This window comes from Chamaea fasciata, unplaced genomic scaffold (assembly GCF_029207755.1).
Source record: "Chamaea fasciata isolate MVZ Bird 193981 ecotype frontalis unplaced genomic scaffold, bChaFas1.0.hap1 SCAF_5, whole genome shotgun sequence".
Lineage (NCBI taxonomy): Eukaryota > Metazoa > Chordata > Aves > Passeriformes > Sylviidae > Chamaea > Chamaea fasciata.
The window spans coordinates 46,093,563-46,104,866 of NW_027094090.1; the positions used below are offsets into that span (position 1 = coordinate 46,093,563).

The 11,304-nt window shown below is 41.9% G+C and overlaps 1 long non-coding RNA gene across 1 annotated transcript; it reads right to left on the minus strand.

Annotated features, from left to right (window-relative positions):
* Positions 1 to 6,614: 6,614 nt before the first annotated feature.
* LOC136290228 (uncharacterized) lies at positions 6,615 to 7,475 on the minus strand. Its single transcript, XR_010721054.1, has 2 exons — positions 7,307 to 7,475; positions 6,615 to 6,982 (listed from the first exon to the last, which is right to left on the minus strand). It is a non-coding gene; the product is annotated as an uncharacterized lncRNA (long non-coding RNA).
* Positions 7,476 to 11,304: the final 3,829 nt, after the last annotated feature.

The following is an 11,304-nucleotide window of genomic DNA, read 5'->3' on the forward strand; positions in this document are numbered from 1 at the left end:
GAAATAACAGCCCTAAAACTTTATAGTGCAATATAGTCTATTCAACATCAAAGAGGCAAAGTATCTTTTTCAGTATGAATTAATAGAAAACCAGTATTTATTTACCTACAGTGGAATCCAAGTATTTGGAGAAAATACTGTATTTTAATTTTACAACAAAATGAATCATACTTAGCCTCTGTGCTGCTGACGCACCTGTTATCTCAAGTTCTTTGTCTTCATTTTAGCAGTCAAAAACTCTGCCATAAACCTTAAAGACTTTCATATTCCATAATTCAATTTATAGCAGCTTCAGTTACTACAAGAACTGTCCTCACAAAAATGACATCCAAACACACCCTACATATTCCTGCACCATAAATGTCACATGAATTCACTCATTTTTCAAGTCAATTCAAGATTTTTTGATCAAATTGGAGATTTAGCCTGATAACTTCAAGTTAAACTGTGTTATTTCTGTGCTTTAGCTATCATCGCTGGCTATAAAAATTGTAAAATAAAAACTTAACTGAAAATTCTCTAGGGAAGTGTTTGAGTCAGAATGTGGTACATTCATGTGTAGTCATAGTGTCTCTACTCTGGTGACAGAAAAAAAATATGGGGTTTTGCAGTAAACTGAATGCATATCTTTCAAAAATCTCACAGGGAATTGTTATTTATAGCACTAAGCTTCCATTTTAAGATGAGTACTTTTGTTTGGTTTTGATTGCCACCAATAATAAGGATGCAAAGCAGTACATCAGGTTCTATAATGGGTATTTTACCACTTTCATTATTGTTGGTGTTTTAGTCAGTAATCGTGAACTTCTGTTGAGGTACAAAGGCTAAAATTTGAACCAGTTCCAATCATTAAAAACCCTCGTCCTAAACTTTTGATGTCTGTAAAATATAGCCATATTGGTGATCAAAAACCCCTCAGCTGTAGACAGCTGTAAACCTATTTACTTATTACTGTTCCTAAATCCCTTCAGGGTGAAAGAGAAATGAAAGATATTATAGCTCTCTCGCTCTTTTATTTTTTTTTATTTGTGGCATGCCTGGCCTGCACCTCAGCCCTTTAGTTATGATTTCACTGTGCACCATTTACGACACACAGGTAACAGCAGCCTACCTTGTAATCTCCCAATCAAAATCTAAAGACCTTCTGTATGTCAAGGATATTCTGTTATTAAACCCCAACATTATTAGTTTTTCTTTCCTTTTGACAACAGAAATAGAAATGTGTCAGTGAGAGAAACTCCTCAATTATATGGATTTTTTTGAGGGGCAGATCTGAGCCTTCTGAACCTTAGCCTATTTTTAACAGTTTGCTACAAATAGGGAAGAAGTGGCCTGGCTGGTTGCCAAATCCTCCAAATCCAACTTAAACACCCCTTCACTGGCTTTGTCTAGACTAGGATCTGTAGGGGATTCATTTGCAAATGTTTGCTCACCCTTTCTCACCTGTGTGAAAATTCAGGCACTTTAAAGGCAGAATGACTGTAACAAATACTTCTCTGACCTACCTCCTGTGTCCCAGATGTCCATGGCCCTGGTCAGCCACTGAAGCGGTGGCTGTGAGGGCATTGGGTATTGCTTCCAGACATCAGTTCTTTGTTCCTATGCAGCTGAAAGCATCACATCAGTGGATTTTTTTTTTTCCCTCTGAGTGCATCATTAGCTCCAGGTACCACTAATCTGGTCCAAACTAAGCCTGCAGATACTGCATAGAGGCAAAGAAAAGGCATGGAAACCTCTGCACATGACTCAACCAGAAAAAATTCTTTGTGTGGTGTCTGTTTGATCAGCTTAGCAAAATCCATAGATTGTGGGGAGGGTCTTCTCTGGGGCAGAACTGCAGGACTATACCTGGAGCAAATATTCAAGAAAAGAAAGCCCTCAAAGAACATGGGGACACATGTATGCAACCAGGCAGGTGAACCAGAAAAAGGGCACATGGTCCTTTGTCTTGCCATATGCATGGTCTTCAGGGATTCATTTAGGCACCCTTCACACAGAGACAGATTTTGGGTCTACTGAAAGTCATAATCAAAGCCTGCAGGTACCTAGCCTGCAGAAGGTGTAAATGTTGAGCTGAAGGTCAGTTTCCATGTTCTACTGTGAGTTTCTGGTCTTCCTCTTGAAAACATGGCCCAGCCATTAAATTCTTATCTCGGGGACTTGGTCCTAAATGTCATAGGCTGTATATATATATAGTCTCCAACCAATCCCATTGCCCTTAGGACCCCAGTATACAGAAACATCATTTATGAGGATGCTGTTTAAGGTTTTTCTTCCTTATGAAGGATCTCACTGTTGTGAGTGGCAAGATGTTTGTCACCAGCATGCAGAAAGCCTCTTGCCAAAGAGAAAATTTCTTGCTGACCACCAAAGACAGAGGAACAGAAAGAGGTGGTTCTATGGAGGAGCAAACAAAGGGAGAGACCAGCCCTAAGATGGATGTTCTTTTCCATTGTGAAAGCTATTCTCATTATTTTTGGAGTCCAAACAATTACATAGATCTGTTGTTCAAAAATAGAGCTGGGCTGGTGGGAGATGTGGTGGTTGGAGAATGACTGGGGCAGAGCGATCATGAAATTATAGAGTTCTCGATGATTGGTGAAATCAGGAGGTACATCAATAAGACTTTTACACTGGACTTCCGGAGGGCAAACTTTGACCTTTTTAAAAGACTTATTCAGAGAGTTCTCTGGGAGGAAGCCCTTAAAAACAAAGGAGTTCAGGAAATCTGGGTGTTCTTCAAAACAGAGTTTTTGAGGGCACAGGAACAGACTGTCCCTGTGTACCGGAAGACCAGACGACGAGGCAAACGTCCAGCCTGGATAAACAAGGAGGTTTTGGATGAACTCAGGTATAAAAAGAGGATGTATCATTTTTGGAAGGAGGGCCAGGTCCCTCGGGAAGCAATTAAGGGGGCTGCTAGAGAATGTAGGATAAAAAATTAGGGAGGCCAAAGCTCAATTTGAACTCAAAATGGCGACTTCTGTAAAGGACAATAAAAAGTGTTTCTATAAATACATCAATGGTAAAAGGAAAGGTAAGGCTAATCTTTGCTCTCTATTGGATAAGGAGGGGAACTTAGTAACTGCTGATGAGGAGAAGGCAGAAGTGCTTAATGCCTTCTTTGCCTCAGTTTTCAGTGGGAAGACAACTTGCCTACAGGACAACTGTCCTCCTGGGCTAGTAGATGGTGTCAGGGAACAGAATGATCCCCCCATTATCCAAGAGGAGGCAGTCAGAAAACTGCTGAGATGCTTGGACACTCATAAATCTATGGGCCCAGGTGGGATCCATCCCAGGGTTATGAGGGAGCTGGCAGATGAGCTTGCGAAGCTGCTCTCCATCATTTACAATCAGTCCTGGCTCACTGGTGAGGTCCCAGAAGATTAGAAACTGGCCAATGTGACACCCATTCACAAAAAGGGTGGGAAGGAGGATCCCAGAAATTATAGACCAGTCAGTCTGACCCCAATACCTGGCGAGATAATGGAACAGTTTACACTGAGTGTCATCATGCAGCACCTACAGGATGGCCAGGGTATCAGACCCAGCCAGCATGGGTTTAGGAGAGGTAGGTCATGTTTGACCAACCTGATCTCCTTTTATGACCAGGTGACCCACCTGGTGGGTGCAGGAAGGGCTGTGGATGTTGTCTATTTGGACTTCAGCAAGGCTTTTGACACTGTCTCCCACAGCATACTCCTGGAAAAGCTGGAAGCCCACAGCTTGGACAGGAGCACTCTTTGCTGGGTCAAGAACTGGCTGTATGGCCGGGCCCAGAGAGTGGTGGTGAATGGTGCTGCATCCAGCTGGCAGCCAGGCACCAGTGGTGTTCCTCAGGGGTCTGTGCTGGGACCAGCTCTGTTCAATATTTTCATTGATGACATGGATGAGGGTATGGAATCTTTCATTAGTAAATTTGCAGATGACACTAAGCTGTGAGCGTGTGTCGACCACTTGGAAGACAGGATGGCTCCACAGAGAGATCTGGAACGGTTGGGTCAATGGGCAGAGTCCAACAAAATGAAATTTAATGAGTCCAAGTGTCGAGTCCTTCATTTTGGCCACAATAACCCCCTGCAGCGTTATAGGCTGGGGATGGTGTGGCTGGACACTGCCCAGGAGGAAAGGGACCTGGGGGTTCTGGTCAGCAGCCGGCTGAACATGAGCCAGCAGTGTGCCCAGGTGGCCAAGAGGGCCAATGGCATCCTGGCCTGTATCAGGAATAGTGTGACCAGCAGAAGCAGGGAGGTCATTCTTCCCCTGTACTCGGCACTGGTGAGGCCACACCTTGAGTATTGTGTCCATTTCTGGTCCCCTCAGTTTAGGAAGGACATTGAGATGCCTGAACATGTCCAGAGAAGGGCAACAAAGTTGGTGAAGGACTTGGAAAACAAGCCATATGAAGAATGACTGAGGGATCTGGGGTTGTTTAGCCTGGAGAAAAGGAGACTCAGAGGTGACCTCATCACTCTCTACAACTTCCTGAAGGGTAGTTGTAGGCAGCTGGGGGTTGGTCTCTTTCTCCAGGCAGCATCTGACAGAACGAGAGGACACAATCTGAAGCTGCATCAAGGGAAATATAGGTTGGATATTAGGAATCACCATCCCTGGATGTGTTTAAAAGGAAACTGGATGTGGCACTTGATACCATGACCTAGTTGGGATGTTAGGGCTGTGTTGGACTCGATGATCTTGAAGGTCTCTTCCAACCTACACATTCTGTGATTCTGTGATTCTGTGATAACAGGACATTCCCTTGATTGGTGTTTATCTCAATTTAAAAACACAACTTTCACTATGTGTTGGAGCTCAGAAATATTTATAAACAAAAGTGTCTGCATTGCTTCATCTCTGACCTAAACTTCAAGTTGCTGAAGTGGAAATTAGTTTCTGTTTTTAACTTGCTGTGATTTTTGCAAATGATACTTGCTGGATTTCCTGAAGACTGATTCTACAGATCATATCTTCACACCAGAAGAGGAAGGATGGGCCAAATAAAAGGGGGAGTGGAGGAAAAGTTTTTTTCTTTGACAGACATAATTGTTACTTCAACATGAAATTTTAGCTTGTCCTCTGTTTTGAACAGGTGGATGGATTCTTTGAATCCCTATTAAGAAAAAAATACATTATTCTGATTCCTTACTTTGAATTAATTAAGGGTTTTCTTAAAATACAGTAACATAAAGCTTGAGTTGCTAAGTAAGACACATGGCTAAGTCTTGAAATATTAAATTTTTCTGCTTTGCAAATATATCTGAAAGGTTAGCACCCAGTGAAGCATGCAGAGTCATCTTAATGAAACAAAATCTAAGATGCATCCAGAAAGATTTTTATCTAAATTAAGACCTGATGTTTAAGCAGGTGCAGCTTCCCCATTATGTGGATGGAGTTTGCTGTAAACTGCAGTCTTGAGTTACTGACATTAAAGAACAGGTGGAACAAGCTTATCCTGTTTTAATTGGACTATAATACTCTCTTGTTAGAAAGCAAAGCAGCCACCTTGGCATCACAGGCACAGAAATCATCACGATTTTCTGCTGCCCAGAAAGGTTAGGAAGCTGCTGCTTTCTTCTTTTCTTGCCTTTTGATCATGTATTTACAGCAGAAACCTCACATTATGTTTCTTTCTCTCCCAGCCCTGGTGATTTTTAGTACATTTCTTTCTTCCACAGGCTGTGAAGCCTGAGCTCTTTTCTGGAAGAAGAAAGTAACCATTGTCCCTTGGTGACTATTCAGGCGTGTCTGCAGCTTTTATTGTTATACCCAAATTAGCTTGACCTAAGCTGCTGGGCACATTCTTGAAATAGCATACACCTGGTATTAGTCTCAAAATTAAGAATTCACTTGGTGGTGTTTAATTTATGCAGGGGTTTTTATGTACAGATATTTATACTTTTGATATAGATGATATCTGAAAAGCAGAAAATTGTTTGAGCATAAAGAATGTCACAGATCCATGGGATTCATGTCCCCACTGCCACTCACTTCCCATCTGACTTTTGAGCAAGACATTTACATCTCTTGGAATCTGTTTCCCAGTGCACATAAAGGTGAGTTTACAGCTACTTCAGAATAATTCATTATTAACATTAGTATTATTCCCTATCTTCCCTGTATTGTTCCACTGGGATAGAGACACTGTGCCTACACAGTAACTGTCAGGAGAAACTCTGCTACAATTAGTATTTGTATAGTTTAGAGTTTGTTAGTATTCAATTAAGGAAAGCTTGTTTGCCTAAACTATTCCTCCATACATGTGGATGTGACACATGCCCTGGAAGTGGGACACCTCAGAAAAATGGTGATTTTCCAGCTCTCACTCCTCTTTCACCTCCCTCTGTTCCATTTTCAACTTCCTTTCCAGTGGTAAGTGGGGAGGCAACCCTTCCCACTTGCAGCAAATTCAGGCTACAGACACAAAGTCTGCTTATTTCCACTTTCCATGTTACACCCATAATGATCAAATACTTCTGCAGTGCTGTGTGCTCTGCACTCCACATGAGGATGGAGAAAACTCAGAGTTTCTTTGGAGTCCTTCAACACCTTTCAGGTTTGGCCCCTTGGCAACTAATGAATGGCTTGAAAGTTTGCTAGGAAATGTTCTTTAGCACTGCAGTACTTCTTCATTTAGTACTTTGCAAGTGAGTTGTAAAAATTTGCCCTGGAGACAGGGAAATGCAAATATAAATTAGATGGAGCACTAATAACATTACATTACAGAACAATGCAAACCATTTTTGACACCCCACAGAGAAGAAATCCATGCATTCCTTTCCAAATCATCTTTATGGAAATTTCTGTAAACGTGGTGTTATTAAAAGAGAGTAGCAATTATTTCCTTCTTTGGTTCATCAGTTGCAGGGAGGGGGAGAATAGGCAGGGGAATTAATTTTGTTTTCTTCCCTTTTCTTCTCTTTTTCTTGCATGTCCTTGTCGGAGAGCTCTCACATGACAGGAACCAACAGCACAGAAGCCACCACTGGCAGAAGAGAGCAAGAAGGATGGAAGAAGTGGTCACTATTGTTAGTGATGGGGCTCCATAGGTGGAAGTGGTTAAGAGAGTAAGAGAAGCAGAGAAGATTTCAGCTAATAAGGCTGCTCAGGAAGCCAAAGCTATTAAGACATGTTGACATAACATTTGCAAGCATCACAGGGGCCATTGTTATAATTTAGATTTAGTATTGATCAGTTCAGCATTAGGGCTGGAGGAAAACTGAAAGCGGGGTTCTTTACAAAAGTGGTACTTCAGATGCTGCCTTCTTATTAACACAGAGAAGCAGAAATTCCCCATGCCCTGTCTGACCTGTGACTGCTGTCCTCTCCCTTGGGGCAGACAGAAAGTTGTGGTCACCTGGAGTTGATATAATCTTTTGAAATTGAAGCTGAAGTCATAGCAAGGACATTAAAAATGTGCCTGCGAAACACAAGTTCAATGCAACACGTCTGCACATGCTAGCAGCTCCCTGCTAATGAGGACTACTGGAGACTTTGCAAGTGTATCATTCAGGATGAAAACCGGCTGGGTCTGCATTACAAGGTGTGCTGAGGAAGGGATCAGGTGATTTAACACCCGGTGAGAAAGCAGCTTGTGAGGCTCAGTGGATCAATGGGGATTCCAGCCTTATACCTTAATTATATGCCCTCTCTTCTAACATTTGTCTTTCACTGTGCAACACCCATGCCTTCCTCTTTTTTCCTCTTTTCTCTCTTTCTTTTCCTCCCCTCCTTTTGTTCCATCAGCGCATTCTCATGCCTTTCCAGTAAGCACCACCAGAGCAGAAAATAACTGAGGTTTATGGGGAAACCAAAGGTAATTCACACACCAGAAAGTTTATTCGTCCAAAATGAGGGTTTCACTGTCCTCTGTATCATTTGGCAGTGTTTAAATTCCCAGAGAAAATTGCTGCTGGCAGTTTGACAAGCGTGCAGGGACCGGATGCTCTCACCATGCCAAACCCTGAATAATGTACCTGGAGGGGCAGATGATGGAGATCTATCACATCCCTCTCTGACCCCCCAGCAGTCAAACACCCTTCCTGTGGGGCTGAGACTGGTGGGGGCATTTTCCCCTGCTTGACTGACTTGAGCTCCAGATCTCCAAAGTGAGTGCAGAAGTGGGATGGTACTTTCTCCACTTGTTCCTTCTTAGTGCAAGAAAAGAATGGCATTTTTCTGGTTGTGAGCTCCACACCTTCTCCCCGATGGTGGACTTTCTCAGTGGTTGTCCTTGGCTATTCACCATGCACACTGTAGGTCTTGGTCCCTTTTCTAACACTGCTCAATACAGTTTATTTGGGGATCCCAGACAACATGTCAGATGCGTAGAGATTGAATTTTGTGTTTGCTGTGTCCCCCTGAATGTCCAGCCCTCCGTGGCTTGCTCTACCCCAGCTCTTCCCAACCCCAGACATGACACAGGGCACCTCTGGCACTGAACAGATGTTCATGGTCCCCTGGGCAGAACTGGCAATGGCCTTTCCTTACACCTCTCCCCTCACCCTTCTGGACTGCTGGCTCCCACACACACATCCTGGGCTTTAAAACATTTGAATTCCATTGGCAGACAGGAGCCACTGTTTGGTCTTAGGCAATTGTGAGCTGCTACTGGATCCCTGGAAACAGCTGCTGTTAAAACAGAGAAATCCCTGACACGGTGTCAGCATTTAGTGATTAATACTTAATGAAGTACAACTTCCTATTTCCTTGCCAGTGAGGAGAGATGAAGATCAAAGGACAGTGAAACCCATCTGGGCTTAGCCCTGATTCCTGGGGATCTTTCCAGACCACTGCCACTGCCTTCCCTCTACTCATCCAACCTCTACCTCCAGAAGAAAGCATCTTCCCAGTGTCACTTCCAGCTTTTACGCCTCTAGTGGGCACAGGAAAATGAGAAATGTCCTTCTGAAGACACATAAAGTAAACTGGGGACCTAAGGGTGGCTCAAAAGTAAATTAAAACTTTTAATTAGCTCCAGAGATGTGCAGGGCATATGGCTAGCACCCTGGCAGCCATAGCTGGGAGCCAGGGAAGGGGCTGGCAGGGGAGCACCATGTGGCCACGTCCTTGAAAGAGCCCCAGCAGAGTATGTCAGTCACCTCTGCTCTGCACCTCTGCCCATGAGCCGCGGTAATGGATTATAGCTGAGTGGGGAAGCAGCAGAGAGGCAGGGAACAAAGGCCAGTGGGAGAAGAGGGGCTTGCCAGCATCCTCCCGTCTTTGCGTGGTGGAGGTGTGAATTGGGGTGCTTGAGTGCCCAGTCACAGAGAGAACCACGAGAAAGAGGCTCTTTAAATGAGACTATTCAACCTTTTATGTCTTGTCTCTTCACCCGCAGTGCCCCAGCAAGGAGCAGACTGCCCATAAATTGCAGTTTAAATCCATAATACCTCTGCACTAGACTGTCATCAAATGGTTACAGGTGAAATAACGACACAAAAATGAAGGCTGAAGAAGGATTTTTATTGCTTTTAAAAGGTCTCTCTTGCAAGTTTCTTGCCTTTTATTTCAAAGGCAGTGCTGAAGAGTATAGAGAAAGTGAGGGAAAATACAGCCCCCATACTGGAAGTGGGGAAAAATAATACTTTATTCACCACTCCTATTTATAATATAATCTTTCTTACATTTTGTTTCAGTACACCTTTTGTAACCATTTGTCTACTGATTATCTGGAAGATTATGCTAAATGTCAAAATGTCTCTTTGGGCTCATAAAATTATGCCATAATAAAGCATCTTTTCAACTTAGAATGGGTAAAACAACCTATAAAATAAAATGGAACATTTTGACATTAATTGAGAAAGTTCCCTGCTTTTTTAGGTTCAGCAGATTCATGTCAGCATTAAAAAAAAATAAATTAGGTTACAGTTTATTACAACATACAATGACCTTTAAGTAATTTTATAGCACTTTATGGTTCTGCTGCAGTCTTCTAATCAGTATTGTGTCTGAGGGAAATGATAAGCAGACTTTCTTATTTCTCCAAAGTTCTGTTAATTTCAATCCCTGCACACCAAGAATTCCTGCTGCAGCCAGGTGAGTAAGCTTAGAGTACAGTTATTTCAGCCTTGTAATTTCTTCCTGATGCCTTTTTTTATTTCACGTTTATTAACTTTTGAGAGTTTCAAGCCTTTTTTATCACCAACTAAATGTGAGTAAAACCTAAATTTGGCTACTACAGCATTCAGACCTGTTCCTCTAAGTTTGTACTTCAGTAAAATAGTTCTGCTAGAAACTGCGTAATTTTCCATCAAAAGACTTTCTTGTACTTGCTGCCATTTATAGAATGAATGTACCCTCAAGGTAAATTCATACTGGAAGTCTTGATGCTTGTTCACAAAATGCCCAACACTACACAAGCACATACACAGAAACACATGCTAGGATGTTGTTTTTAAAAGGCTATAAAATTATTTTTAGAAAGTCTTTGCAGAAAGACACCTTGCAAGTTTTTCTAAGTCAGTTTTGTAATTTTTTTTAAAGGAGAGAAAAATGCATTAACCAAATGCTTCTAGCTGAAATTAAAATGTCCATGATACATTGCTTGAGGATAATAAATTCACCCCTTCTGTTTTTCCTGTGATCTAGTTATAACTGTCTTAGAATATAAAAGAAGATACATGATTTAAATTACAGAGGTTAGAATTGAACATTTTTGAGAGTTCAGTAAAAAGAAGGAAATGGTGATGAAAAGCTGCAAAGCAAAGAAGCCAGATACCAAAAAGTCAGTGGGGGACTGATGCTGCTGCCTTCTTGGTATGGGCTGGTAATGGCTCCTAAGCCTGAGGAAACCTCAAAGCTCAACTGACTGCTTAGATCAGTTTTCTTCCCAGCATATACCTGATCATTTCTCTTCATGTGTTAGCGCTGTTATTATAAAGCATTGTAATTTCCACTGTCATACGACTAAGAGACAATATTTCTAAAGCTTAGAAGTAGGAAGATGTAATAGTTTAGATTCTATTGTCGTCTTTAATCTGCTGAAGCATTTAATTCCTTTAGTTATGATGAAAATACTGGATTTCTGTTATCATGTCCAGAGAATTCTGGTGAAAATTATAAGTTTTCTCAGAAAAAAGTAGTGTTTGACTATTTCTCTGATGAGGTGAAAGGCCAATTTGCTTATAGTTTCCATGCTTCATTAAAATTCAGCTTCTGTGCTGTGTAATGTGGGTAATATTAATTTTCTAAACATTGATGTACAGCAGCTGCTAACTAATTTCCATAATGGTTGTTCTATTCTAAGGGCATTAAACCTGAAACAAGGTGGATCCAAATGGAAAAAAATGTAGATGATTACTGGCC